The sequence below is a fragment of the Macaca nemestrina genome, chromosome 17, assembly GCF_043159975.1.
Source record: "Macaca nemestrina isolate mMacNem1 chromosome 17, mMacNem.hap1, whole genome shotgun sequence".
Taxonomy (NCBI): Eukaryota; Metazoa; Chordata; class Mammalia; order Primates; family Cercopithecidae; genus Macaca; species Macaca nemestrina.
The window spans coordinates 20,478,557-20,506,509 of record NC_092141.1 but is presented as its reverse complement, the minus strand read 5'-3'; the positions used below and the strand labels follow the sequence as shown (position 1 = coordinate 20,506,509).

At 37.6% G+C, this 27,953-nt stretch overlaps 1 pseudogene across 4 annotated transcripts in view; it reads right to left on the bottom strand.

Annotated features, from left to right (window-relative positions):
• LOC105493324 (coiled-coil domain containing 144A) overlaps nucleotides 1-27,953 on the bottom strand; it is a 136,456-nt pseudogene that overhangs the window by 63,487 nt on the left and 45,016 nt on the right. For 3 of the 4 annotated variants that reach the window (XR_011615487.1, XR_011615488.1, XR_011615490.1), the window contains 5 exons: nucleotides 26,364-26,500; nucleotides 12,071-12,104; nucleotides 11,646-11,787; nucleotides 5,065-5,278; nucleotides 349-532 (listed from right to left, as the gene is read on the bottom strand). The product of XR_011615487.1 is annotated as a coiled-coil domain containing 144A, transcript variant X1 (transcript). The remainder of the gene's footprint in view (nucleotides 1-348; nucleotides 533-5,064; nucleotides 5,279-11,645; nucleotides 11,788-12,070; nucleotides 12,105-26,363; nucleotides 26,501-27,953) is intronic. The other variant, XR_011615489.1, reaches the window with a different exon arrangement.

The window sequence follows — 27,953 nt, the reverse complement described above, 5'->3', positions numbered from 1 at the left end:
ATACAGCATTGTGAAATAAAATTTCTTTCAAAACATTTAACTAGTGTCATTATAGTTTCAAAGCTATTTAGCCTGTATATTAACATAAACAATGTGCAAATGAACATCTATGTTAGTGATTAAACTCAACTTATCCTCCATTCTGAAAACATAGACTAAGCATCTACTAGATACCAAGGTTTACAGAAAATAATTTTAACTATAAATGCCATGGTTCATTTTTAAGAGGAGATAACAGTTTTGGTTTGTTTTAAACCTAAATTATATACATGAACCCAAAAAAATTATAAGCAATATTGATGAAACATAAAGTTAGAAATATGAAGTTTTCACCAAAGATTAATCTACCAGATCCAAGTTGTTTCTTACTGTCTTCAACTCCTTAACGAGTCTTCTCAGTGTCCATTTAAGTCGTTGCTTCATTTCAACCTCTTTCCCACATTCCTCTTCTTTTAGTCTTAACCGTTCACTATATTTATTATATAACATGACAGCATTTCCTTTCTCCTCTTTTTCTTGTTTTAAGGCAAGTCTGCAGTTAAATATGGATTACATTAAAATGTGTTTTGTTAGAAAATAAAAAAGTTGATTTCGTTATCTGGCTCTTCTCATGTGGGTTTATTATCCTCATAGAAACCCCTATGCTCTTCTTTCCTTTCTAGTTCTCATGCTTTTAATTTCTCACTTCAGTCTCTTTCAAGGGACATATATATTTAAAAGGTAGTGAGGAAAGAAACAGTCCATTACCTGGTAAGTTTCGGTTACTAGTAACCCTGGTAAATATTACCGAAAAGCATATTTGAAATGTTTCAGTAAAGTAACAAGTTGAAGAAAATTACTTCTTTTTCACGTTATGCAAGTTGAAAATTAGTTAATTAGAACAGATCATTTAGAGTTAGCTAATTTAAAAGAAGTTACTGTTTACAAACAAGTTTAGAAATTCACTAGAAATGCATTTTCGTCTTTATGAAATATTGTATGTGTAGCCATAAAAATCATTTACAGTGTAAGATAACACCTTCAGATGTCATTCACACAACATGTATCTGCAGATTACTGTAATCCAAGACTAGGCTAAGCTGTCTAGTAACTGTTACCCCCATCCTTTTTATGTTTCTCTTTTTGGTAACACTTTCAACTTATCTTCTTGATTCTTATGTATTTTATAAGCAATTTTAAAATCTCTTTTTGGAACAAGACAGGATCTAATATCTAATATAAAAGTAAAGGATAGGCCGGGCGCAGTGGCTCAAGCCTGTAATCCCAGCTCTTTGGGAGGCCGAGACGGGCGGATCACTAGGTCAGGAGATCGAGACCATCCTGGCTAACACGGTGAAACCCCGTCTCTACTAAAAAATACAAAAAACTAGCCGGGCGAGGTGGCGGGCGCCTGTAGTCCCAGCTACTCAGGAGGCTGAGACAGGAGAATGGCCCGAACCCGGGAGGCGGAGCTTGCAGTGAGCTGAGATCCGGCCACTGCACTCCAGCCTGGGCGACAGAGCGAGACTCCGTCTCAAAAAAAAAAAAAAAAAAAAAAAAAGTAAAGGATAATGTGTGTTTCAGCATTGAATTTGGAATTAATTTTTTTCTGCATATGAGAGATATGGAATAAACTAATCATCAATTACTTTCCATTTTACTTCTTATTTCATGCATGTTTAGAATAAAACTGGGAAGTCCTAGCCAGAGCAATCAGATAAGAGAAAGAAAGACAGGGCATCCAAATTGGAAAAGAGAAAGTCAAACTATCTCTGTTTGCCTATGACATAATCTTTTAGCTTAGAAAACCCTAAAGACTCCTAGATTTGATCAATGAAATCGGTAAAAGTCTCAGGTTACAAAATCAATGTACACAAATCAGTAGCACTAGTAAACATCAAGAATGACCAAGGTGAGAATCAAATCAAGAACCTAATCCCTTTTACAATAGCTGCAACAACAAAAAAAATCTAGGAATATACTTAACCAAGGAGGTGAAAGATCTCTACAAGAACTAGAAAGCACTGCTGAAGGAAATAATAGATGACACAAACAAATGGAAATATGCCCTATGTTCATAGATTAGAAGAATCAATACAGTGAAAATGACCATATTAACCAAAGCAATCTACCGATTTGATGCAATTCCTATCGACGTACCACTGTCACTCTTCACAGAATTAGAGAAAATACTCCTAAAACTCACAGGGAATCAAAAAAGAGCCTGAATAGCCAAAGCAATCCCAAGTAAAAAAACGAAGCCTGGCCGGGCGCGGTGGCTCAAGCCTGTAATCCCAGCACTTTGGGAGGCCGAGACGGGCGGATCACAAGGTCAGGAGATCGAGACCATCCTGGCTAACACGGTGAAACCCCGTCTCTACTAAAAAATACAAAAAACTAGCCGGGCGAGGTGGCGGGCGCCTGTAGTCCCAGCTACTCGGGAGGCTGAGGCAGGAGAATGGTCTAAACCCGGGAGGCGGAGCTTGCAGTGAGCTGAGATCCGGCCACTGCACCCCAGCCTGGGCGACAGAGCAAGACTCTGTCTCAAAAAAAAAAAAAACAAACAAACAAACAAAAAAAAACGAAGCCAGAGGCATCACATTACCAGATTTCAAACCATACAAGGCTAAAGTAACCAAAAGAGCATGGTACTTGTATAAAAGTACATACATAGACCAATGGAACGGAGTAGTGAACCTAGAAATAAAGCCAAGTATGTATAACCAACTGACCTTTCACAAAGTGTACAAAGACATAAACTGGGCAAAGAACACCCTATTCAATAAATGGTGTTGGGAAAATTGAATAGCCACATGTAGAAAAACGAAACTGGATCCCTATCTCTAACCATATATAAAAATTAACTCAAGATGGATTAAGCCTAACATGGTGGCTCACATCTGTAATCCTGGTGCTTTGGGAGGCCAAGGCAGGAGAAGGGCTTAATCCCAGGAGTTTGAGACCAGCCTGGGCAACATAGCGGGACCTTATCTCCACCAAAAATATATATATACACACATATAATATATATATAACATATTATATATTTATATATATATATATATATATATATATATATTTTTTTTTTTTTTTTTTTCTTTGAGACAGAGTCTCATTCTTTTGCCCAGGCTGGAGTACAGTGACATGATCTCGGCTCACTGCAACTTCCGCCTCCCGAGTTCAAGCGATACTCTTGCCTCAGCCTCCCGAGTAGATGGGAATACAGACATGCGCCACCACACCCAGCTAATGTTGGTTATTTTAGTAGAGACGGGGTTTCATCATGTTGGTCAGGCTGGTCTTGAACTCCTGACCTCGTGATCTGCCAACCTCGGCCTCCCAAACTACTGGGATTACAGATGCGAGCCACCAAGCCCGGCCCCCAAAATTATTTTTTTAATTAAAAAAGAGATGGATTAAAAACTTAAATCTATAACCTGAAACTACAAAAAAATCTGAAAGAAAGCCTAGGAAAAAACTCTTTTGGGCACTGGCCTAGGCAAAGAATTTATGATGAAGACCCCAGAACTAAATGCAACAAAAACAAAAATAAATAAATGGGACCTAATTAAATGAAAGGGCTGGCCTAGCATGGTGGCTCAGACCTATAATCTCAGCACTTTTGGGAGGCTGAGGTGGGCGAATCACCTGAGGTCGGGAGTTCGAGACCAGCCTGACCAACATGGAGAAACCTTGTCTCTACTAAAAATACAAAACTAGCCGGCGTGACGGCACGAGCCTTTAATCCCAGCTACTTGGGAGGCTGAGGCAGGAGGATCACTTTAACCCAGGAGGCAGAGGTTGTGGTGAGCTGAGATCATGCCATTGCACTCCAGCATGGGCAACAAGAGTGAAACTGTCTCAAAAAAGAAAAGAAAAGAAAGGAAAAGTCTTCTGCACAGCAAAAGAAATAATCAGAGTAAACAGACAATGCACAAAATAAGAGAAAATATTTGCAAACTATGCATCTGACAAAGGACAACAAATCAACAAGAAAAATGAAAATAATCCCATCAAAAAGTGCACAAATGACATGGACAGATATTTCTCAAAAGAAGATGCACAAGTGGCCAACAAACATATTTTAAAATGCTCAACATCACTAATATTCTGGGAAATGCAAACTAAAACAACAAGGAGCTATAACCTTACTCCAGAATGCTCATTATTAAAAAGTCAAAAAACAATAGATGTTGGTGCAGATGTGGTGAAAAGGGAATGCTTATACACTGCTGGTAGGGATGTAAATTAGTACAACCTCTATGAAAAACAGTAGAGAGGTTTCTCAAAGAACTAAAATAGAGCTACCATTCAATCCAACAATCCTCTACTGGGTATCTACCCAAAGGAAAAGAAATCATTATATCAAAAAGACACCTGCAAATGTATGTCGATTGCAGCACATTTCACAATTGCAAAGATATGGAAGTGTTCCATCAACTGACGAATGGAATAAATAATATGTGGTATGTATATGCTATATATATTCTGGGCTGGGCATGATGGCTCACTCCTTTAATACTAATGATTTGGGAGGCCAAGGCAGAGGAATGCTTGAGGTCGGGAGTTGGAGATCATCCTGAGCAACATAGTGAGACCCTGTCTCTACAAAACACTTAAAAAGTTAGCCAAGCATGGGAATGTGCACCTGGAGTCCCAGCTACTTAGGACGCTGAGGCAGAGGATGGAGTTCAAGGCTGCAGGGAGGTATGGTCACACCAGTGAACTCCAGCCCCAGGCACAGAGTGAGACCCTGTGTCTACAAATAATAATAATGATAAAAGATGTTCCTTATATCATTAATTATAGATACAAGGTAATTTTAAAACCCAAATTACAATTTGTTAAATGAATAACAAGATTTCATATGGTGGACTTCTATATGGCTATTAAGACTGCAAAGAATATGCATTTATTTATTAGAAGAGTTCACAGTTAACCATTTGTTTTATTATTTCCAAGAATTTCATATTCCACAAAACCGAGGTTTCTCCCCCATTAATCCCAGGTGGTAAGTCAGCAATTACAAAAATTCTGATACATTATCTTTAGTATAAATATTTCTTTAGAACTAGAATATCATACCTCAAACTGTACAGCTGTTTCTCCAATTCAATTTTTTGAAGCTCTAACTGTAATTTTGTCTTTTTTGTTTCAGATAGCTCCTTTTGTAGTACACTGACCATATTTTCTGTTTGTTTAATTTTTACTGTAAGTTGTTCATAGTCATTATTCTTAAGTTCCAGTAAGTGTTCATAGAAACAAAATGTGTCTTGGATTCTTGATAGGCTAACAGAATCTGTGTCAGGGAGAAAACAAGGTGGAAATAAAATATATGAGTACTTTTTAGGGATAAAGGACTGTGCATTTTAACATTGTCTCCTTCATATATTGAACAAATATGCACTGAGTGTCTACAGTGTGGCATTCTACTAAGCTCTGCAGATAAAACAGACAAGACCTTTACTCTCATTTAGCCTTAAGTGTAGTGAGGAACAAAGACAACAAAAGTGACAATTATAAACTCAGACAGATGGTGTAAGAAAACAGAGTTCTATGATCACATAGGGGAATTTGATCTATAGTGGGCCCAGGGAAGATTTCCCTGAGGAAATGAAGGGTGAGAAGGAAGCAGTTAAGCAAAGGGGTAGAGAAGTATTCTAGCCAGTGGACAGCAGGTGCTGAAGCTCTGCTGCAATCTGCTTCTGGCCACGATGGACAGCAAGTACTGATTTACCTTCTTGCCTGAGACAACCAAAAAGAAAACAGACAAAATACATTCTACAATCATTTACCAGGCAGTGAACTTCAGGTAATGAAGACAATGATCCCCGTAAGACAGAAAACAAATGAAATTCATACCAACACTCCAGCTCCCTGCCTTCACAGAGTTTCCAGGCTACTGAACAGAGAGAAAAAACTGACATAGAGTCCACCAGATTCCCTGAGATGAGATGATGAAGCTGAGAGTCTGGTAAAGCCAAGGCAGGCAGAGATCACAAAACAGAACACCGGAAAGGAGGCAGAGTACAGGAAAAGAACACTGAAGATCTACAAAAATACCTCCTGGGCATCTAGCAGAGTAACAAACAGCACATGTGTTTCAGAAAACCGCCCCAGACCAAGGGGGAAAAACATCTAAAAAACACTGGAAAGAAACATGTCTGGTGCTCACAATGTGCCAAAAAGAGTGTCCATTCCCGTGAGTGATGCTGGGAAAACTCAGACTTCGTATGGCAATGAATAGTCATCACAAAGATCTTGCCTCAGGAGCAGGAAATTCAACCAAATCATAAAAGCAAGATCAGAAAGATCGAGTTATTCATATGGAACTCAACTATATATTAAAATTAAGCTCGAGCAGATAGGCAGAGGCATGGAAGATTTTTTAAAGCAAACTACACTTGCAGAGATTCAAATTACAATGTCAAGAATGAAAGCTACAATGGATGGAAGTGAACACAGATTAGACATCACCAAACAGAAGATTCATAAATTTGAGACATCAGTGAACTATAAGAAAACTTCAAGCAGGAATAAGTCCCCAAAGAGGGAAAAAGAGAGACAGAAAGATAAAAAAAAGAATGGTCAAAACTTTCTAAATGTAAAGAAAACTATAATCCTACAAATCCAGAAGTATCTGGCTGGGAGAGAGGAAATGAAAGTATACCATTCTAATTTTCTTTTTTTTTAAATTTCAATAGGTTTTTGGGTAACAGGTGGTCCTTGGTTACATGAATAAGTTCTTTAGTGGTGGTTTCTGAGATTTTGGTGCACCCACCACCCAAGCAGCATACACTGTTTCTAATCCATAGTCTTTTATCCTTCACCTCCTCCCCCCACTTTTCCCCCCAAGTTCCCAACCTCCATTGTATTATTCTTATGCCCCTGCATCCTCACAGCATAGTTCCCACTTACAAGTGAGAACAGACAATGTTTGGGTTTTCATTCATAATTTTCTTATGCCATATATGATATGCCATAATACTTTTGAAGATGGACAGTGATAACTTAAAATCATATACTATACATTGTAGTGCAACCACTAAGATAGAAAAAAAATAGTTATTGCTAATAAGCCATAAAAGGAAGATAAAAATAAATCACAAAAATTACTGGACTAATTGAGAAGAAGGCAGAAAAAGAAGAAAAGAGAACAAAGAACTGCGGGGACCAATGGAAATCAAACAGCATGATGACAGACAAACCTAACTGTATCAATAAGCACATTATACATGAAACTGGCCTAAAAATCTCAATTAAAATGCAGATTGTAAGGCTGGATAAAAATGCAAGAAGCTACTCCATGCTTCCTATAAAAAAAGTACTTTAAATGTAAAACACAAATTGTTCAAAAGGATGGAAAAAGATATATTAGGCTAAGAGTTGACAAAAGAAGCCTGAGAAGAAATGGCTACGTTTATGCCAAAGTAGATTTCACAGAAAAAAAACAAAAACCAGCTATAAACACTCATTTCCTAATGACTTAAAAAAGTTCAGGTAATCAAGAACATATAATCTTAAATGTTTGTGCACCTAATAACAGCTTCAAAGTATACGAGGTAAAGATCGATAGAAGAAATAGACAAATTCACACGTACAGTCTGAGATTTGAGTATCACTTACTCAATAAGTGATAAAACTAGGGAGCAGCAAATCAGCAAGAATGGAGTAGACTGGAACAACACCATGCTTCTCAAGTACCCAGGGAGCACTTACCAAAACAGACCACATTCTAGGTTCTGCAATCAATCTTAATAAAAGAATTAAGTCAGAAGGATTTAAGTTATACAAAGTATGTTCCCTGACCACAAGGCAATCAAATCAGAAATCAGTAACAAAATATCTCATCAAAATATTCAAATATTTTAAAACAAAGTAACACACATCTAAATAACCCTAGGTCAAAGACATGATGCAAAGAGAAATTAGAGAGTATTTTGAACTGAATGAAAATGAAAATACTACATATCAGGATTTGTGGTACACAGTTAACAGTACTTAAAATTTTTTAGCACTAACCATCTATATTAGAAGACTCTCAAGTCAATGGTCTTGACTTCCTTAAGAAACTAAAAAAAGAGAAGAAACTAAAAAAGAAGAAGAAGAAGAAATTAAACCCAAAGCAAGCAGAGGAAATGATATAATAAACGTCTGCTATGGTCTGACATTTGCATCCTCCCAGAACTCGTATGCTGAAACTTAATCACAGAGGTGATGTTATCAGAAGGTGGGGCTTCGTGGAGGTAATTAGCTCATGGGAGCCAAGCCTTCACGAATGGGACTAGTGCCCTTATGCAATAGACTCCAGAGGGCTCACTCACTTATTCTGCCATGTGAGGACAGGGATCTATGAACCAGGAATTGGTCCCTCACCAGACACCAAATCTGCCAGCACCTAGATCTTGGACTTTTGTGAAAAATCTATTTCTGTTGTTTATAAGTTACCCAGTCTATAGTATTTTGTTATAGCAGGCCAAACAGACCACAACATCAAAGATGAAACCAATAAAACAGAAAAACAATAGGAAAAAATCAGTAAAACCACACACTTTGATGAGGTCAATAAAAGTGATAAAACTCTATTCAGGTTGATCACAAAAAAGAAGATGCAAATTACAATTTCAGAAACATAGTAATATGACATTTTTATAGATTCTACAGATACTAAAAGAACAGCAATATAATAAGGTGAGCTTTATGTGACTAAACATGACAACTTTGATAAAATGGACACTTTCCTTGAAAAACAAAAATTACCAAGGTTCAATCCAGAAGGAATAACCTGAACTGTCTTATAACTATAAAAGAAAATAGAGCATAAGGAACGCCTTCCTAGAAAGAAAACTCGAAGCCCAGATAGCTATGCTGGTGAATTCTACCAAATATTTAAGAAGTAATATAACAACTTTACATGACCTTTCCCCCACCCTCAAAAAAAACAGAGGAGAAATACAACTCATTCTATCACTCTAGCATTACCCTGAACCAGAATCTGACAATGATATTACAAAAACAGAAAACTCCTTCATGAACATAGATGTAAAAATTTAACCAATTTCTCAAGAAACCAAGATATCCTCCTTTAGGTAAGCGAACAACCTCTGGTACAGCCATGCGATAATGAGCTGTCATGCCATGAGAAGACATGAAGGAACCACAAAGCCATATTACCAAGTGAAAGATGCCAGTCTAAAGGCTATATGCTGTCTGATACCAATTATATGACATTTTGGAAAAGGCAAAACTATAGATACCATAAAAAAAGTCAGTGGTTGCCAGGAGCTGGGGAGGGAAGGCGGGAGAAGATGAACAGATGAAGCACAAAGGAGTTTTAAAGCTCTGAAACTACTTTGGATAATACTACAGTGATAAATACATGTCCTCATACCTTTGTCCAAATTCACAGAATGTAAGACACTGAAACTGAACCCTAATATCAACTATGGACTTTGGGTGATTGTGATTATCAATTCAGGATCATCAATGAGATCAAGTGTACCACTCTGGTGAGGATGTTGATAATTGTGGAGGCTGTGCACGTGTAGGGGCAGGGAGTACAGGGATAATCTCTGTGCCTTACTTTCAGTTTTGCTGTGAAGCTAAAACTAGTCTAAAAAATAGCCTTGGCCGGGCGCGGTGGCTTAAGCCTGTAATCCCAGCACTTTGGGAGGCTGAGATGGGTGGATCACGAGGTCAGGAGATCTAGACCATCCTGGCTAACACGGTGAAATCCCGTCTCTACTAAAAAAATACAAAAAACTAGCCGGGCGAGGTGGCGGGCGCCTGTAGTCCCAGCTACTCAGGAGGCTGAGGCAGGAGAATGGCGTAAACCCGGGAGGCGGAGCTTGCAGTAAGCTGAGATCTGGCCACTGCACTCCAGCTTGGGTGACAGAGCGAGACCCTGTGTCAAAAAAAAAAAAAAAAAAAATAGCGTTTTAAAACTTTCTAAATAAAATCTTGGCAAATCCAATCCAATGATATATTAGAAGGATAATACATCATAAACAAGTGGGGTTTATCCCCAAATACAGGGTTGGTTTGACATTAAAACATCAGTTATTCACCACATTAAAAAACTAAAAGAGAAGAACCATATGATCATCTCAGTAGATAGAGGCATTTGATAAAACACAACATTCATTCCTGATTTAAAAATAAAAACTCATCTCAGTAACCAAAGAATACAAGGGAACGTCATCAGCATGATAAAGGGCATCTCTGATAAACCTACAACTAACATGTGTCATGATGAAAAACTGAATACTTTCCCTGTAAGATCAGGAACGATACAGGAATGTCTCCTTTCACTATGTTAGTCAGCATTGTACTGAAGCCAGTGCAGTTAGGAAAGAAAAGAAAAGGAAAGCTACCTGAGTTGAAAGGAAGAAGTAAAACGTCTTTATTCACAATCATGATCACATAATAGGGATGGGTAAAATCCAACCTGTGGGGCAGCTTGTTATTTTTGCAAATAAAGTTTTATTGGAATGCAGCTGTGTTTTTTTAACATACGTACTGTCTATGGCTGGTCTCATACTACAATAGCAGAGTTGATTGGCTGTGACAGAGACCATTTTGTCACAAGTTTAAAATATTTACTATGTTTAGTAAGATAACAGTTTGAAAATGAAAAGGTTTGACTACCTTTGGTGTATGTAAAAAAGCTGATTGAATCGAATCTCAATTTTAAAAGTTCATAAGCTACCCAGATTGGAAAAGACAGTTCACCAAAGAAGTTACACAGGTGGTAAATAAGCACATACAGGATGCTCAACATTATTAGTCTTTAGAGTAATGCATATTAAAACCATAATAATATGCATAATACATACCCATCAGAATGGCTAAAATTTCAAAATTAAAAAAACAGCAATAATAACAGCTTGTGATGATACAGAACAATAGGAAATGTCATATACTGCTGGTTGGAATGGAAAATCAATACAAATACTTTGGAAAACAATTTAGCAGTTTCTTAACAAAGAAATACAAAGGGACAGGAAGAGACTTTTTATGGATGATGAACATGTTAACTCTCTTGATTATGGTGATGGTTTCACATGTGCATACGATTGTGTATTTTACATACATGCAGTCTACCATATATCAGTTATACCTCACTGAAGCTATCAACTGCTGGAACAAACATCTAAGACACTAGGTGGGACACAGAGACAGAGAAGGGTAAAAATGATGCAGGATAAAGCTAAAGGATTCAGATCTCTAACCTTATAGCAACGAGAAGTAGTAGCTGAGTTATAAGCAAAGGAGTAACATGATCAGATCCGAAGTCTTAAAAATATATCATTATGAATGCAGAGTAGACCACGGTTTTAGGAGGTGAGCTATTCGAGAAAACAGTTCTAAGATTCCTAAGATTTCCACAGCATTCCAGGTGGAGAAAAAATGGTAACCTGACATTGGGGGAAGGAATAGGAGAGAAACAGAGTCAATAAAAAGACTGGGAGTGCCACTGACAATGAGAAAAGTACAGTGGAGTTAACATAGCTCTTTGGTGTAGAGTATAAGTTAGTTCTCTTTCTATTTTAACACTGAGCATATTTCTGAGATGAGCTTCACTATCACACATCAGTTCTCAGCAATGTATACACACATTACTGCAGGATACATCAAAAGGCTTTGCATTTATGCAATGGTCCTACCTTTACACTCCATTCCAAGTTGTTCAATCAGCAACAAAAAATTCTCATAAGTAGAGTGAGATAACTCACAATCCTCTGAGGTCGTTTCAGATGGCCCCACTGAGTCAGCAAAGTCAGCCTCAGGATGTACTTGGTTTTTGACCTATAAGATAAATAACACTGTTTCAAAATGTCCTCAAAAGATTTATAGCGTATGCTAAATGTACAGAAGTGGTATTTCTCCATTTTTTTTTAATGAGCAAAAACACAGGCACTTCTTTAAAGCAACAGATTGCTCTTAAAAGGTACTGTTATCAACAGCTACTGTTTCTTAATCACTTTTTCTAAGCAAACAGCTTTAGAACAAAACATCCTTTTTTATTTTACCTTTTAGAATGTGCTTTTTTTCAACATAATATTTTAGATCATTTACTTTTTTACAATACCTTGTTCTTTTCATTAGATGTTTTATCTGCAGGCCTGAAAAAAGAAAAAATTCCTTTTAGAAAAATAGCAAAGATGTAAAATACAAAGAATAATACTATTGTTTTATCATATAAAATATCTGCATTTGTATTACTTCTATTCATCAAGTGTACAGGTAAATTTTTTTACAGGTAATGTAAAATACAGCAATCTTCTACAACAGACATTAAACTATAAACAGAAACAGTAACATTAAGGGATAAAGAAATTTACTACTAATAATATCATTACAAAGAATTAAATTTAGGTCAAGATTTCTGATAGTAAAACCAAAAGAAAAAAAGGTGTTACCTGCATTATGTGATAAAAATAAATATACTAGGGTCTTCTCATTGTTGTCCTTTTCAATAAAAACAAGCTTTTATGGGCACTAAAACCTATTTGGAAAATATTACTCACATTCTTATATAAGGGAAACCCCTTTTTAATGATGATATTAGTTAGCTTTTTCTTGACTTACTATGCAGGTACTATGCATCATTCTGAGTACTGTCCATGTGTCAAACTCATATAATCCTCATAACAATTCTGTGAGGTCAGTAACACATTAAGTATTTTATAAAGAAAGAAAATAGGCACAGAAGGGCCATGTGACTTTCCTCAGCCCATACAGCTGGCCAGTAGCAGATGCAGCACTCAAACCCAACAATTCTGCCCCAAAAACATGTGTTTCATGATATACTGTGAAGGTAATATTTATTTTCAAGTGTTTTAAAGAGAGACGATAGCAGATGAAACCACATTGTCATTCCATTTCTGACTACAACTATAAATAATAATTTCAGAATCTTGCAATTTTTTTCTAATAAAACAACTTCATACAGAGGCAAGTTCAGAAACCTACTTTCAAAAAACTAAAAAGTATTTTTAATGAAATCCAACAACAGGTGTTCATTCATGTATTCACCCATTCATTCATCCATTCAACAAATAAATACTCATTGAGCACACAATACATGCTGATGGCAATGTTGGTCCAGGGGAACATGGTTTTGATACTTTAGAACTTTATAATCCATTGTGGGTCAACTTGATTAAATATTTTTTTAAAAAACTTTATAGGCCAGGCACAATGGCTCACGCCTGTAATCCCAGCACTTTGGGAGGCTGAGGCGGGTGGATCATGAGGTCAGGAGTTCAAGATCAGCCTGGCCAAGATGGTGAAACCTCGTCTCTACTAAAAATACAAAAATTAGCCAGGCGTGGTGGCAGGCATCTGCAATCCTAGCTACTCAGGAGACTGAGGCAGGAGAATTGCTTGAACCTGGAAGGCAGAGGTTGCAGTGAGCCGAGATCGCACCACTGCACTCTAGCCTAGGTGACAGAGCAAGACTCTGTCACCAAAAAAAAAAAAAAAAAATCACTTTATAATCCAGAAGTAATAATCTGTGATAGATTGTCAACAGCAAGCTTTTCTAAAGTACTTGAACAAAATCTTCCCCTTCTCCTCAGAATCTAAACAACTATAAAGTTGATACACCTGACATTTTAGAGTACCTTAGCAGATCATACCTATTCATCAAGGGATGTTTAAATTCTATTCAGTATGGCCTAAGTGTTTGTATGTTTATTATCTCACAATTTAAAATAATCTGCATATGATAGTTTAAATTTTCAGTCACCATTTATATGTTCAGTTACACTAATATTTACATTTCTGAACCAATGGTGAAGGAACAAACTCTTACCATAAAACTCTACATGAATAAATACTCTAAGGACAATTAGTTTGCTAAAAATCTATAAAAGATAATGAATCAAGTTTTCAAACACTTAGACATACAAACAAAATTAAATCTCATAAACATGTTCTTCTTGTCCATATCGTTCCCAGCAGCATACAAATACACTCCAAAAGCTTCTATTTTAAAATAAAAAAGAAAGAAAATTCCCTTGAATCCCACATTCTTCTTCAGTTATCACTCATTTCTCTATTGCCTTTCCCAATAATGGTTCCCTCAAAGGGTGTCTATGCTTATCCACTACAGTCAGGGTTCCATGGCAATTATTTATTCAAACTGCTCCTTGTCAAAGTCACCAGCCCTCATCATAATCGGTCTTTCAACATTGATATAGTTGAGTATTCTCTAGCTTTGGCAGACTACACTATTCTATTTCCAGGAAAAATAATGACTGCGAATGTTCCTTCTCAGAGAAATAAAGAACTTATACATTTTAACTTATTTCATCCTCATCTATTTCACTTAAACTGCTGTCATCATCTCCTTGTAGCAGACCACGAGTTACTAAATTAGCCTTCTCAAACACTGGTGTAATCACAGACTATTTTGAGGTCCATTTTTTATTTTCATTTTTCTTTACTTCCTTGATATGTAACACAGTACCAGAAGTTAAAAAAATATATAAAAAGCCAATGTTTTATAATAATTCTACTGATAACGAATAAAAAAACAATTTTGTAAAATTCCAACTCTTCCCCATCTCAATTCATTAATTTAAAAAACACAGTTGGGGGGGCGCACCCAAGATGGCCGAATAGGAACAGCTCCAGCCTCCAGCTCCCAGCGTGAGTGACACAGAAGACGGGTGATTTCTGCATTTTCAACTGAGGTACTGGGTTCATCTCACTGGGGAGTGCCGGACATTCGGTGCTGGTCAGCTGGTGCAGCCCAAGCAGTGAGAGCTGAAGCAGGGTGAGGCATCGCCTCACCTGGGAAGCACAAAGTGGAAGGGAATCCCTTTTCCTAGCCAAGGGAAACTGAGACACACAACACCTGGAAAATCGGGTAACTCACACCCTAATACTATGCTTTACCAAGGGTCTTAGCAAACGGCACACCAAGAGATTATATCCCACACCTGGCCTGGAGGGTCCCATGCCCACGGAGCCTCCCTCATTGCTAGCACAGCAGTCTGAGATTTAACTGTAAGGTGGCAGTGAGGCTGGGGGAGGGGTGCCCGCCATTGCTGAGGCTTAAGTAGGTAAACAAAGCCACCAGGAAGCTCGAATTGGGTGGAGCCCACTGCAGCTCAAAGAGGCTGGCCTGCCTCTGTAGACTCCTCCTCTGGGGACAGAGCATAGCTAAACAAAAAGCAGCAGAAACCTCAGCAGAGGTAAATGCCCCTGTCTGATAGCTTTGAAGAGAGCAGTGGATCTCCCAGCACGGAGGTTGAGATCTGAGAATGCACAGACTGCCTGCTCAAGTGGGTCCCTGACTCCTGAGTAGCCTAACTGGGAGACGTCCCCCACTAGGTGCACACCGACACCTCACACATCACACGGCGTGGTATACCCCTGAGACGAAGCTTCCAGAACAAGAATCAGACAGCAACACTCGCTGTGCAGCAATATTCTGTCTTCTGCAGCCTCTGCAGATGATACCCTGGAAAACAGGGTCTGGAGTGGACTTCAAGCAAACTCCAACAGACCTACAGCTGAGGGTCCTGACTGTTAGAAGGAAAACTAACAAACAGAAAGGAAACCCACACCAAAAACCCATCTGTACGTCACCATCATCAAAGACCAAAGGCAGATAAAACCACAAAGATGGGGAAAAAGCAGTGCAGAAGAGCTGGAAATTCAAAAATTCAGAGCACGTGTCCCCCTCCAAAGGAACGCAGCTCATCACCAGCAACGGAACAAAGCTGGATGGAGAATGACTTTGACGAGTTGAGAGAAGAAGGCTTCAGTCGATCAAACTTCTCAGAGCTAAAGGAGGAACTACGTAACCAGCGCAAAGAAACTAAAAACCTTGAAAAAAGAATGGGTGAATGGATATCTAGAATAATCAATGCAGAGAAGACCTTAAAAGAATAATAGAGATGAAAACCATAACACGAGAACTATGTGACAAATGCACAAGCTTCAGTAACTGATTCGATCAACTGGAAGAAAGAGTATCAGTGATTGAAGATCAAATGAATGAAATGAAGCAAGAAGAGAAGTGTGGAGAAAGAAACAGTAAAAAGAAATGAACAAAGCCTCCAAGAAGTATGGGATTATGTGAAAAGACCAAATCTACGTCTGATTGGTGTGCCTGAAAGTGATGGCGAAAACGGAACCAAGTTGGAAAACACTCTGCAGGATATCATCCAGGAGAACTTCCCCAAACTAGTAAGGCAGGCCAACATCCAAATTCAGGAAATACAGAGAATGCCATAAAGATACTCCTCGAGAAGAGCAACTCCAAGACACATAATTGTCAGATTCACCAAAGTTGAAATGAAGGAAAAGATGTTAAGGGCAGCCAGAGAGAAAGGTTGGGCTACACACAAAGGGAAGCCCGTCAGACTAACAGCAGATCTCTTGGCAGAAACTCTCCAAGCCAGAAGAGTGTGGGGGCCAATATTCAACATTCTTCAAGAAAAGAATTTTCAACCCAGAATTTCATATCCAGCCAAACTAAGTTTCATAAGTGAAGGAGAAATAAAATCCTTTACAGACAAGCAAATGCTTAGAGATTTTGTCACCACCAGGCCTGCCCTACAAGAGATCCTGAAGGAAGCACTAAACATGGAAAGGAACAACAGGTACCAGCCATTGCAAAAACATGTCAAAATGTAAAGTCCATCGATGCTACGAAGAAACTGCATCAACTAGCGAGCAAAATAACCAGTTAATATCATAATGACAGGATCAAGTTCACACATAACAATATTAACCTTAGATGTAAATGGACTAAATGGTCCAATTAAAAGACACAGACTGGCAAACTGGATAAAGAGTCAAGACCCATCACTTTGCTGTATTCAGGAGACCCATCTCACATGCAGAGACACACATAGGCTCAAAATAAAGGGATGGAGGAAGATCTACCAAGCAAATGGAAAACAAAAAAAATCAGGGGTTGCAATCCTAGTCTCTGATAAAACAGACTTTAAACCATCAAAGATCAAAAGAGACAAAGAAGGCCATTACATAATGGTAAAGGGATCAATTCATCGGGAAGAGCTAATATCCTAAATATATATGCACCCAATAGAGGAGCACCCAGATTCATAAAGCAAGTACTTAAGAGACTTACAAAGAGACTTAGACTCCCATACAATAATAATGGGAGACTTTAACACCCCACTGTCAACATTAGACAGATCAATGAGACAGAAAGTTAACAAGGATATCCAGGAATTGAACTCAACTCTGCACCAAGCGGACCTAATAGATATCTACAGAACTCTCCACCCCAAATCAACAGAATATACATTCTTCTCAGCACCACATCGCACTTATTCCAAAATTGACCACATAATTGGAAGTAAAGCACTCCTCAGCAAATGTACAAGAACAGAAATTGTAACAAACTGTCTCTCAGACCACAGTGCAATCAAACTAGAACTCAGGACTAAGAAACTCAATCAAAACCACTCAACTACATGGAAACTGAACAACCTGCTCCTGAATGACTACTGGGTACACGATGAATGAAGGCAGAAATAAAGATGTTCTTTGAAACCAATGAGAACAAAGATACAACATACCAGAATCCCCAGGGCACATTTAAAGCAGTGTGCAGAGGGAAATTTATAGCACTAAATGCCCACAAGAGAAAGCTGGAAAGATCTAAAATTGACACTCTAGCAACACAATTAAAAGAACTAGAGAAGCAAGAGCAAACGCATTCAAAAGCTAGCAGAAGGCAAGAAATAACTAAGATCAGAGCAGAACTGAAGGAGACAGACACACAAAACACCCTCCAAAAAATCAATGAATCCAGGAGTTGGTTTTTGAAAAGATCAACAAAATTGATAGACTGCTAGCAAGACTAATAAAGAAGAAAAGAGAGAAGAATCAAATAGATGCAATAAACAATGATAAAGGGGATATCGCCACTGACCCCACAGAAATACAAACTACCATCAGAGAATACTATAAACACCTCTATGTAAATAAACTAGAAAATCTAGAAGAAAAGGATAATTTCCTGGACACTTACACTCTCCCAAGACTAAACCAGGAAGAAGTTGAATCCCTGAATAGACCAATAGCAGGCTCTGAAATTGAGGCAATAATTAATAGCCTACCAACCAAAAAAAGTCCAGGACCAGATGGATTCACAGCTGATTTCTACCAGAGGTACAAGGAGGAGCTGGTACCATTCCTTCTGAAACTATTCCAATCAATAGAAAAAGAGGGAATCCTCCCTAACTCATTTTATGAGGCCAACATCATCCTGATACCAAAGCCTGGCAGAGACACAACAAAAAAAGAGAATTTTAGACAAATATCCCTGATGAACATCGATACAAAAATCCTCAATAAAATACTGGCAAACCGAATCCAGCGGCACATCAAAAAGCTTATCCACCATGATCAAGTGGGCTTCATCCCTGGGATGCAAGGTTGGTTCAACATATGCAAATCAATAAACATAATCCAGCATATAAACAGAACCAAAGACAAAAACCACATGATTATCTCAATAGATGCAGAAAAGGCCTTTGACAAAATTCAACAGCCCTTCATGCTAAAAACTCTTAATAAACTCGGTATTGATGGAACGTATCTCAAAATAATAAGAGCTATTTATGACAAACCCACAGCCAATATCATACTGAATGGGCAAAAACTGGAAGCATTCCCTTTGAAAACTGGCACAAGACAGGGATGCCCTCTCTCACCACTCCTATTCAACATAGCGTTGGAAGTTCTGGCTAGGGCAATCAGGCAAGAGAAAGAAATCAAGGGTATTCAGTTAGGAAAAGAAGAAGTCAAACTGTCCCTCTTTGCAGATGACATGATTGTATATTTAGAAAACCCCATCATCTCAGCCCAAAATCTCCTTAAGCTGATAAGCAACTTCAGCAAAGTCTCAGGATACAAAATCAATGTGCAAAAATCACAAACATTCTTATACACCAGTAACAGACAAACAGAGAGTCAAATCATGAATGAACTTCCATTCACAATTGCTTCAAAGAGAATAAAATACCTAGGAATCCAACTTACAAGGGATGTGAAGGACCTCTTCAAGGAGAACTACAAACCACTGCTCAGTGAAATAAAAGAGGACACAAACAAATGGAAGAACATACCATGCTCATGGATAGGAAGAATCAATATCATGAAAATGGCCAAACTGCCCAAGGTAATTTACAGATTCAATGCTATCCCCATCAAGCTACCAATGAGTTTCTTCACTGAATTGGAAAAACCTGCTTTAAAGTTCATATGGAACCAAAAAAGAGCCCACATCGCCAAGACAATCCTAAGTCAAAAGAACAAAGCTGGAGGCATCATGCTACCTGACTTCAAACTATACTATAAGGCTACAGTAACCAAAACAGCACGGTACTGGTAAGAAAACAGAGATATAGACCAATGGAACAGAACAGAGTCCTCAGAAATAATACCACACATCTACAGCCATCTGATCTTTGACAAAGCTGAGAAAAACAAGAAATGGGGAAAGGATTCCCTATTTAATAAATGGTGCTGGGAAAATTGGCTAGCCATAAGTAGAAAGCTGAAACTAGATCCTTTCCTTACTCCTTATACGAAAATTAATTCAAGATGGATTAGAGACTTAAATGTTAGACCTAATACCATAAAAAACCTTAAAAGAAAACCTAGGTAATACCATTCAGGACATAGGCATGGGCAAGGACTTCATGTCTAAAACACCAAGAGCAACGGCAACAAAAGCCAAAATTGACAAATGGGATCTAATTAAACTACAGAGCTTCTGCACAGCAAAAGAAACTACCATCAGAGTGAACAGGCAACCTACAGAATGGGAGAAAATTTTTGCAATCTACTCATCTGACAAAGGGCTAATATCCAGAACCTACAAAGAACCCAAACAAATTTACAAGAAAAAAACAAACAACCCCATCAAAAAGTGGGCAAAGGATATGAACAGACAGTTCTCAAAAGAAGACATGCATACAGCCAACAGACACATGAAAAAATGCTCATCATCACTGGCCATCAGAGAAATGCAAATCAAAACCACAATGAGATACCATCTTACACCAGTTAGAATGGCAATCATTAAAAAGTCAGGAAACAACAGGTGCTGGAGAGGATGTGGAGAAATAGGAACACTTTTACACTGTTGGTGGGACTGTAAACTAGTTCAACCATTATGGAAAACAGTATGGCGATTCCTCAAGGATCTAGAACTAGAAGTACCATATGACCCAGCCATCCCATTACTGGGTATATACCCAAAGGATTATAAATCATGCTACTATAAAGACACATGCACACGTATGTTCATTGCGGCACTATTCACAATAGCAAAGACTTGGAATCAACCCAAATGTCCATCAGTGACAGACTGGATTAAGAAAATGTGGCACGTATACACCATGGAATACTATGCAGCCATCAAAAAGGATGAGTTTGTGTCCTTTGTAGGGACATGGATGCAGCTGGAAACCATCATTCTCAGCAAACTATTGCAAGAACAGAAAACCAAATACTGCATGTTCTCACTCATAGGTGGGAATTGAACAATGAGATCACTTGGACACAGGAAGGGGAGCATCACACACCGGGTCCTATTGTGGGGAGGGGGTGGGGGGGAAGGATAGCATTAGGAGATACCTAATGTAAATGATGAGTTAATGGGTACAGCGCACCAATATCACATGTATACATATGTAACAAACCTGTACATTGTGCACATGTACCCTAGAACTTAAAGTATTAAAAAAAACACAGTTATGAATTACTAACATATAAAGAAATATATATTTCCTGCCTCAAAAACCATGTAATATGCAATTATGATACAATGTGTAGTTTAAGAGTTGATATATGAAAAGTTATATTTTAACACAAGGAAGGCATTACAGAAGAGGCAAAATATAAGAGGAGTTTACCAGGGAATAACAGAGAAAACTACTGCACTTGGAGAGTGGAATGAGAGCACAAAGATTAGTCCCATGGAGTCTAGGTGTTTCCTAGGAACTTGAATGGAAAAGTGTAAAACACAAGGAAAGTAAGAATGGAAGATGAATGCTACATTAAAAAGCTGGAGTCAGCTGGGCGCGGTGGCTCATGCCTGTAATCCTAGCACTTTGGGAGGCTGAGGCAGGTGGATCATGAGGTCAATAGATCAAGACCATCCTGGCCAACATGGTGAAATCCCGTCTCTACTAAAAATACAAAAATTAGCTGGGCTTGGTGGCACGCCTGTAGTTCCAGCTGCTCAGGAGGCTGAGGCAGGAGAATTGCTTGAACCCGGGAGCCAGAGGTTGCAGTGAGCTGAGATCGCCACCACACTCCAGCCCTGCGAAAGAGTGAGACTCCATCACAGAGGGAAAAAAAAAAAAAAGCTGGAGTCCACTGGACACAGGCATTGACTCTTACACATGAAACTCATATTTAGATCTGTGCTATGTTTTGGGTTTTGTTTTTTAAATATAATAATGTTTAAACAGTTTAAACAAAGTTTTGAAAATAACAGGCACATATTACATGAAAGAAATCAGGAAAATGTCTTGGGAAGAAAAAAATCTTACTGTTAAAATTCCTAAATGTTATTATAGTCATTATATATAGTTCAAAAATAGCAATATTCTGATTAGTTATAAAAATTTGTTTGAAAATAAAATAATTTGATAAATTTCCTACATGTTTAGTCTAGTATTTAGTCCTAATATAAAAAGCTGGATTTGTCAGCAGAACATTGTAATTTTTTTAATGAAGTAAACACACATTATATCACTATCATTGCATGGAACAGAATGTGAACCAAAAAAAAGATTAAGGAATAAAAAAAGAGTATTGCTATCGTATAACTACATACATTAACAAAGAGACAAACATTTCCCACTGGAGATTATGTTAGGAGTTTAGCAGAAGTATCTGAAAATAAAAACTGAAACAAAACTAATAATTGCTTTTTGTTTGTTTTTAACTATGTACAGAATTCTTCTGGTTAAGATTAAGCATCAAAAAAAAAACCAAAAAAAAAAACGGATCTTCCTGAGAGCAATTATTAAACAATTCCTCTTGACCCACACTTCTAAATTAAGTCTACAGTTCTGGAATATGAAATCATTTTCATTTTAAACATAGTTGATGGAAGGCAACTTTTAAACAGAAAACTGCAGTTTAAAGTTGCCTCAAACTTAGGAAAGAACTGACCTGTAGCCATGGTAGTAACAAGCAACCACCCACAGCCAGTTGTAAATACAGTCAATCAATCAGTGACCATTGGCCTCTCTCACCAACCAGTATCAATGTGGGCCACTTGCTTCTGAAAGACAGCCAATCAAACACAAACTCACTCCAATCCACAAGCCTGGGAGTGTTAACCAACCCACAGCAGCCTTGCTCGGACAGCCATGTTTCTCCAGATGATGTCAACCCTCTTATGCCGCTGAGAGTCCGCCAATCCTTCAAGTCTGCTCCTCCCACAACCCTATGTAAGATCAACAGCTGCTCGGTCAGAATACAGAGTGCCTGATGAGCATAACTCTCTTCTAGAAAGCTATACATTCCAACTTAGTCTTTTAACTTCAAATACTGAAGGTTCATAATCACTTGGAAACAATCTTTAAGTCCATCAAATTTACCACCCTTATATTTAATTTTCTTTATAAATTACCAGTGAAATTTGTAACTCCTTTGATCCATTTTATCGTAAGTAAAACTATCATGATTATTAGTAAAAGTATAGTGAGTAACCACAATATTGAGCTTTTCTCTCTAAATGGAAAACTATTAACATAAAGAATGTAGCTTATTATGAAGAGCCAAAAAATCCAAAAACGCATATAATCGCTAGGCAAAAGTGTTAGAATGAGCCAATGTCAAATCTTTTTTTTTCTTTTTTTTACGTGAGAAACAGTCTAATGTTTAAAACAATATGCTGAAGGGTAAACTCCACTTGCTCATATAATAAATATTTATTGAGTAGAAACTTATTGCAAGTTAGGCCCTACTCCTACTGATGGGAGTGAAATAAACACAATAACAGTACATAGATTAGGCAAAATATACAATGTTAGGGGAGAAAAACTAAAGCAGGAAAATGAAATGTTTACAGGTTTGAGAGGAGGGGTGGTGGGAATTTTAGGATGGCCAGAAAAGTCCTTACTGAGAAAGTGGCTTTGAAGTAAAGAACTGAAGGAATGGAAAGAGAAAGCCAGGAGGCTAGCTGAGGAAAAGGCATCCCAGACACACACAGGGAACTGCCCAGTACAGACGTGTGCCTGGAGTTTTTACGCAATAGTGATATAGATAAGGAAGAGCAAGAAGTTCAGTGTGGCTGAAGCAGAGAAAAGGGAATAAGAAACAGAAGTTTAAGTGCGAGAGGTAATGGGGCATATTGTGTGTTGCCTTCTAGGTATGAGGAGGAACCCTGACACATACTCGGAGTGAAATAAGAGGCAATCAGATGGGTCTGAGCAGAGGAACAACATCATCTGACTTAGGTTTTAAATACGGCCAGTGAGTTAAGGATTGATGAAAAGAGGATTCTTTTAAAAAACAGAAAGACCAATTAACAGTCTATTACACTCATCTAGATAGCAGATGGTGGTGGCTTGGACATGAAAGCTATGACTGGCTTCTGGATATATTCTTCAGGTACTCCTGACAAGATCTGCTGATAGACTAGATGTGAGGTGTCAGAGAGAGAGGTGAGTCAAGGATGACACCTTGGTTTCTAGCAGAGCAATTGCAAGAGTTACCATTAATGCAAATAGGAGACTATGAGAGGGGTAGGTATGAGAAAGAAAAAATCGGTACTCCAATCTTGGGCCTGGTAAGTTTGTGATACCCAACAGTTCATGACCAACCAAACAGAGATGTCAAGTACGTAGGTTGGTATAGAAGTCTGGAATTAAGGAGAGAGATCTAGGCTGCAGACGCGCATTTGAAAATCATTAGCACACACAAGGTAGTAAAAGTCGTGAGAGAGAAGTCATGAGTCCTGGGACATATCAATGTGTAAAAGGTGGGATATGAGAATAAAGCAAAACAGACTACGACAGATGAAATAGAAAGGCAGGAAGAAAAGCCAGGAGAGCGAGTGAGATCCTGAAAGCCAAGTGAAGATACTGTTATGGAGAAGAGAGTTTTCCATTGGATCCAATATTGTTGACAGGTTAAATAAAATGAGATCTAAGGAAACAATGTCTAGATTTACAAATCAGTGGTAAATTTGAGAACAACAATCTTGGAAGAGTGGTGGGAGTGAAAATTACTGGTGTCTGCTCAAGAGTGAATGGACAGGAAATCTGAATCCACGAGTATAAACCATTCTTTCAAGGCCAACATACCTAGGGGCATGACTGTAGACGATCTAATTTTCTTCTTGTTTAGCTGTATTTTTCAATTCTTATATAACTATATACTATATTTTTACCCTTTAAAAGTTTTTAAAATTATATCTATATGACATTTTTGAAATGCCAGATGAAGGTATTAAATAACAAATTCATTAACTCATAAAACCAAAAAGCCTCTTGAACATTACTAGATTATATAAGCTGATTATCATTTTGCTCCTGCTTACACATAAAGACCAAGGAAGACTAAAAGTTTCAGAAGAAGTATTTCTTGCTTAATAAAAAGCATCTAATTCTAGAATATTTTATACTCATCAAATATACAAAATAATAGTCAAAATATGGAATTCTATAATAAGAATAAAAGGGGATGAGTGCAGAAAATAATCTTATTTTGTAAACCAAATTTGTTGAAATTATATGAAGCCACTGTTGAAAAATATGGTGTGTTTCCTACTGAAATACATTATCTTTTAACAGGAAGGATAATGGCAAGCATGTAGGGTACCTTTAAAAAGAGGATTCACTGCATAACAGCACCTTGGTTTTAGCCCAAGGATCAGCAAATTGGTGCTTGTAAGCCAAATCCAGCCCACTGCCTGTTTTCATAAGGAAATTTCCTTGAAACACAGCCACACTTATTCACTTTACAATTCACAAAGCTTAAAATATTTACTAACTGGCTCTTTACAAAAAGAGCCGTCCAACTCTTGGTTCAGTAGATCTGAGATCCTCTGATATATTTTAGTAAGTTTTACCCAATATATTGAAATGCTTATACGGAATATGAATCCCCATGTGCAATCTCTTGGCAATATTCAAGTTAATTTGAGGATCTGGTATTTCAGCACTCACACATTGAGAACAAAAAACAAAAAATGTAATAACTAGCAATTCTGTTGCACACAAGGTACAGTGTCAATGTAGCATGTAGCTAGCTTCTTCTTATAACTCAGCAGATATTACAAGAATTCCAACAAAACTGGCTTAAGATGTGTCATCAAACTAAAGTCTTTAAATATACTTTAATTTTGAAATAATCAGTACAGTCCAGGTCTAACAACTTCATTTATCAAAATGATTGCATACTACATTATTTTCTGGGAATGACAACTATACCATTTCTTTATTGCTAAGGATTTAGGCTATCTCCAACTTTTTGATATTACAATGCTATAATAAATATCCTTATACATAAGTATATATGTAACATATATAAATATCCTTAACATATCATATATACTTAATATTATATATATTTAACATATTAACCTATTGTATATTATATATTATATTGTATATTATATACTACATGTAATAAATGTCCTTAACAAATATGTGTATGTGTTTACACAAGTCATATTTTCCTGTAGGATCTCGTCCCAAAAGTGAAGTTGTTAGGTTAAAGAAGTGACATATTTGAAATTTTGATACATGCTACTAAATTACCCTGGAAAAAGGATTCATCAATTTCATTTAACAGCAGTGTATGAAAATGCCATCTTCACATTTGCCAATATTTCCTATTTTTTAAGTAAAATATCAATATGATTGGAAAATATGGTATTTCATTGTTCATTTACATTTTTCTGATAACCAAGGAAGGCTTAATATCCTAGTAAAAGTATAAAATTTGTTCATCATGAATATTAGCCCAAATTTGGATTCATTTCATAGCACATAATTGTCTCCTGTTTTTGTTGTTGTTGTTGCTGTTGTTGTTGTTGTTTTGAGATGGAGTTTCACTCTTTTGCCCAGGCTGGAGTGCAATGGCGTGATCACAGCTCACTGCAACCTCCACCTCCTGAGTTAAAGCAATTCCCCTGCCTCAGGCTCCTAAGTAGCTGGGATTACAGGCATGCACCACTACACTTGGCTAATTTTGTATTTTTGGTAGAGGTGGGGTTTCATCATGTTGGTCAGGCTGGTCTTGAACTCCTGACCTCAGATGATTCACCTGCCTTGGCCTCCCAAAGTGCTGGGATGACAGGTGTGAGCCATCGCGCCTGGCCAAATGTCTCCTGTTAAATGTTGCTATAGGCTTACCTGTCATGCCCTTTCTTCTTCTTCCTAGGAAACTGCTGATTTAGTCCATCATCATTATTGCCAGCAGCAGCACCATGAGCTGGGTTTCCTGATAATTCTGTGCTATTACTTCTCTGCTTTTCCACTTCTTCTTCAACCTTGAGTGAGAGTTTGATGTTAAGGACAAGTGTTACTGCTTTATTCAATGCAAATAACTTTTTTCTGTTTTCATTGATTTCATCACTTGACTCAGTTTAATTATCATAATTTTAGTCATTAAAATATTTGGTGTTTAATTTGATCATATCTGGAACTATCATCATATAATTGTAATTGTTATAATTTTATCATCAACATTTTTGTAAAGTTGGCTTCATTTCTGTTTCAATGAATGAGACAGAATTTTCCAAAATTTAAACAAGGGCCCTTCTTAATTTTGTGCTTTTATTCCCAACCACCCTGCACTATGTATTATGAATTTTTACCTCATTTGACTGGCACAAATACAGAAATAAGAAGACAAAGACACAAAGCATGTCTTCTTCTGTCTTTGCCACTTGGCTTTCACATTAAACAGCCAGATTGAGAGGATACAACACTGTGGGGCTTTAGGAACAGAAAGGAAGCTTCCCCTTTTCTGCACTAAGCTATTCTTTTCTTCCACTAACTTTTGTCTTTTTTTTTTTCATTTGAATCCTGGGATATCAAAAAGGTAAAGGAGCTTACTGAAATACAAGTCCACTGCAACACAAAAAGCAGAGTGAAACTGCTGAGTTGGTGTGGAATTCTGAAAATGAGATGCTTCCCAAATTTCACATTCAATAGCCATAAAAATCTATAGCTGGAGGATATACAGTATAAGAATCTACTTTAGCCCACCATCTATTGATGACTGGGCTAAACCCAAAAAAGAGTAAATGATAGATCCAAGCACCTAAAGTGCCATTACCTAGCATTTTGTGGCACCAAAAGAAACGATACAATTCCATAATGCTGAATCAGACAAATTCTACAAATTAATCAGATAGGTTAAAAGTGTGACTTAGGCAAAATAATTCAATGCCTTGGCAAAGGGTGGGAGGACTGCCCAAATGAATGTAGAAGACTCAGCTGTTCACGTTAGCATCATATATTAAGTTTTCGGTGAGCATTTATGCAATTTATATGGAAAAATATATATGGCAAAACTTAATGTACTTTAATAAGCAACAAAACATAAAGGTGTGATTCAAAAGAAACAGTACAGAGTGGTTATATTAACAAATATGTTGGGCTTCTCTTCTAAGACAGCCAGACAGGAAGAGTTATGGTTTGCAGCACCAAGAGTGATCAACGCAGAAGATGGGTGATTTCTGCATTTCCAACTGAGGTAACTGGTTCACCTCACTGGGACTGGCTGGACAGTTGGTGCAGCCTACAGAAGGCAAGCCGAAGTAGGGCGGGCCATTGCCTCACCCGGAAAGTGCAAGGGATCGGGGGATTTCCCTTTCCTAGCCAAGGGAAGCCATGACAGACAGTACATGGAAAAACAGGACACTCCTGCCCAAATACTGTGCTTTTTCAATGGTCTTAGCAAACAGCACACCAGGAGATTATATCCCGCACCTGGCA